This window comes from Passer montanus, unplaced genomic scaffold (genome assembly GCF_014805655.1).
Source record: "Passer montanus isolate IOZ18808 unplaced genomic scaffold, ASM1480565v1 scaffold53, whole genome shotgun sequence".
Classification (NCBI taxonomy): domain Eukaryota; kingdom Metazoa; phylum Chordata; class Aves; order Passeriformes; family Passeridae; genus Passer; species Passer montanus.
The window spans coordinates 1,927,743-1,931,671 of record NW_024370263.1 but is presented as its reverse complement, the minus strand read 5'-3'; positions in this window follow the sequence as shown (position 1 = coordinate 1,931,671).

The following is a 3,929-nucleotide window of genomic DNA, read 5'->3' as shown; positions in this document are numbered from 1 at the left end:
AAAAAATGAACCAAAACAACAAAAAACCACAAGTCCAGATAAGTTTTAGACTCAAATAATGTTCCAGGCTCCTGGGTACTAAAGTGAACAATGCAATAAAACAAAGCAATGCTCACGCCTTCCTTGAGCCCAGGCAGTTTAACACTGTTTACTTCCAGACATCAGGGAAAAAAAAAAAAGTGGTTTATAGAAACCCTGAAACGGCATCTTTATTAAAACAGGACAACCTGCAGGTCTTCTGTATAAAGAAAAATTAATAATTTAAAGAAAAAACAGCTTCTGAAGTTCAGAACCAGCCACTTTGACTGGATTTTAAAGCACATACATAGGGGCTAGGGAAACACAGCTCTACTGCTTCAGAATATATGAAGATAGCTGCTCCCCAAACTGGCCAAACATCCAAACTCTCTGCACCGTAAACATCTGATCTGCCAAGATACATTGTAAACACAATAGGATGCAGTTATGGCAATTAATCAAGATACAAAGAAAACAGGAAAGACCTATCATTTCTCTGCTCCTCAAGCAAAAAGTACTTTCACAAACAGTGAAGAGAATAATAGATATTAAGTCTACTGCAAACAAAACTTTCAGGTTCTTTGAAGGTGCCTTATTTGTCTTGACTGGCTTCATCTCTTGAGACAGAAAAACAGCCTGGTGTGCATACCCAGTGCTTTACAGTGAGGAATAAAGCAAAAGCTACCTGGACCTAAAAATCCCATTAAAGTGTTACAAAAATAACCCCCACACCTGGTAGCTGCTGGGATTGGAACCAGATGTGCAGTACATCTGGTAAAAAATGGGACTGCTGCTAACAAACACTGAGCTATTTGAGGGACATACTTTTCCAGTCCAGCAAGGGTCCAGAAAGACTTAGTAAAAGTCACTTATTTTGCCCCTAATTTTCTCAAGGCAGATGCTGACCACTGACAGACCTATTGTGTGCCAATTTAAAACCTTTGAGACCTTCCCTACCCTCCTGCCCCAATCAGAAGTGCATATTTTGCTGCTCCAGTTGCATAATTTACTGATTCAGCTGCATGCTTGGTTGATCTGGTAGGAGACTAGTACAGTAGTTGAGATTCTGGATACATTGCCAACTGTGCAGCGTGCTTTGTTGATCAGGGCTGTAGAATTTAATAGCTGAAATTTCATACACTTTACTAATCAGGCCACATTCTTTGCTAATTGAGGTGCATATTTTAGTAGTTGATTTTTTTTTTAATCTTTCACTGATCTTGGGAAGGATCCTGCTCCCTCTGAAACCAGCAGGAATTTTGCCATTGTTCTTGCTGGGTAAAGGACTAAGACTTTCACTAGAGGGTCTAGGATTGCTAAGAAGAAATCTTAAACAGAACAAGAAAGGCTTGATTTTTTTTTCTTTAAGCCAGCAAGTGAACAGAAGAATACCAGATGAAGGATGGCACTGGCATAGAGAACTCCTCCACAGCGATTTGATTAAACAGATAATATTTAATGGACATACAGAGACATAATTTTGACTGTGTTACTCTTTCATCAGGTTTACATTCTTCCTTCAGGATAAACAAGCCGCTTATCTGCACATCTTGTTCCATTTGATACAGACACGCAGGAGGAAACATCATGCACCTTATCTTCAAATTTTCTTTCATTTGATCTAACTCCTACTTTTAAATTGCTGTAGTACTTGGTGAAGGATTCCAGAGAGAGCTCTGCTTTGCCACAAAACATGTTGCAAACATCCACGCTACCTCACAACATCACAAATTTTGTCAGCTCTTACTGGCAGAGACCACCTTCCTGGATGAAAAGAACAATTCAGTTCCCTGTACCTCATTCAGACTTCGCCCTTGCCAAGGGAGTTTCTGTTATGTTTTTACATTGCTAACTCTAAGCCAGAAGACAAAAAAATTCTCATAAATCGTTGAATACCTTTTTTCAACTGATAAATTGAACTACATTTGAACCACTAACTTAGAGTGGGATGTATATTTCTTTACTAGCATAGCAACACTATCAGTGTAGCCAAAAAGATAAAAATAGTGACGCCTACGCAGCACAGTGCAGTCCTTGATGAGTGAAGAGCAAGTGCAACTTACTCCAAGAAATAATAAAAACAGGGAGCAAGAGATGTACACACAAGTCTGTTTGGACACAGAATTCCCTGTCACATCGGGGAAGATAAGCAATAGAAAATGCTTTTCACTCTGCAAAAGAAATTGTCCAGTATGTTAAGAGCCTATAAACAATGTGATCAAAAGAATAATTGACACAGCAAGAAGTCAAGTTGGGGAAAGCAGGAAGGAGACTGCTGCTTCTTCATTAAGGAGGCAATTTCTTTTCTACAGAGCTGTTGGTCAATAGTTTAGTTCAGTTACTGCCTCGTGTGAAATCAAACACTCCTGATTTCAGAGTTAGAGAACAAATGAAGTTGACTAGGAAACATTAGAGAAAAATTAGCAAAAATTAGAGAGTTTGCTGATGCATTCAGAGTGCCTTTCTCCCCCAAATGCACAGCACAGAGCCGGTACTTGTACAGAACTGTGCAGGCAAAGGCAGAAGAGAAGCAGCACAGGAAGGATGCAATAATTCAGGGAAGAAAGCAAGTTATGTAGTTTAATAAGAGAAGTATGCAACTGGATGAGGGTAAGCTTGCATTCTGCAATGCAATCCTGACTTGAAAGAGAAACAAAATACAAAGCCCCACAACCATACAATTCAATAGATCTGGGTAAAGTTAGTATTTCAGGGCCAGAAATGTGGCTTAATTAAGTTCTCACTGTAGCTATCTTCACTAGGATACCAAAGTGAGATAAAACATCTTCATTTCAAACACAGTCATTGCTGTGTGCTGTGTGCTGTGGCAGGGAATTACTTTATCAGGCAGAATTATAATGCCGTTTGCCAGCAGAGAAAGCAACCCCACACCTTTTTTTTCTTTATAGATACATATATATGTAGCAAGCCATACATGTATGGAATTATATTTTCTTATACTCTAGTGGATCACGTTTTATAGAATTGAGAATCTCTACTGGAAGTGTCAAGCCGTGGTTCTATCAGGGTCCATAGGAAAAGTCCCACTGCCTTCAGCAGGACCAGGACTGCTCATCCTTCCCAAAGCTCAGAGCGACTGCCCTGCAGCTGCTCCTGGTTCTGGGGTGCTCCGTGTTTCCTGCTCTGCCTTTCCACCGCAGCTCGGGTGCCGCCCGTGCTCAGCCTCTCTCAGCTCCCCGTGCCCGCTCGCTCTGAGCTCTGCCCGGGTCCCCGCCCTGGAGCCGTACCTGGCACGGGCAGAGTTTACCTGCTCCCCCTGCTCCAGCCGAGGTGCAAAGAGCGGGGGCTGTAACCAGCACGAGGTATTTGGTTTGGACTCCCCAAGTCAGGCTGTGCCCGTGGCAGGGATGCCTGTGGGCAAGCGTTCTCATTTCTGCTGGGAATCCGTAGTGATTGGGCTTTCACCGGATTTCGGGTCCGGCTGTACCCAAGCGGTGGGGTTGATCCGGAGTCCCGGAGCATCTCTCTCTACGTCTCGCAGTGCCTTTCGCACTCCGAGGCGAGTCCCCGGCCAGCCCTTCACCCCAAACACCGAGAGGCAGGGGCCGAAGGGACCCGCGGCCGCCCCGCTTCATCCTCCCTGCCGGTGTCCGCGGCGCATCCCTCGTCCCGGGAGCACCAGCGCACCCCTCACCCGGGCTGCCGGCAGCTCTGCCGCACCCCTCGCCCCGGGACTCTCGGTTCCTCCCCTCCTCCCGGCGGGGCTCCCGGGCTCCCCATCCCCGTCGGGCTGGCCGCTGCCGCGCTGCCCTGCCCGGTGCGGGTGCCGCCGGTGCCGGGGTTACCTTGGCTCCCGCCCCGCCGAGGCAGAGCGCCGCGGCCGCCGCCAGGACGAGCCCCGCGCCGGGGCCGCTGCGGAGCATGGCGCGCCGTGCCGAGCCGTGCCGAGC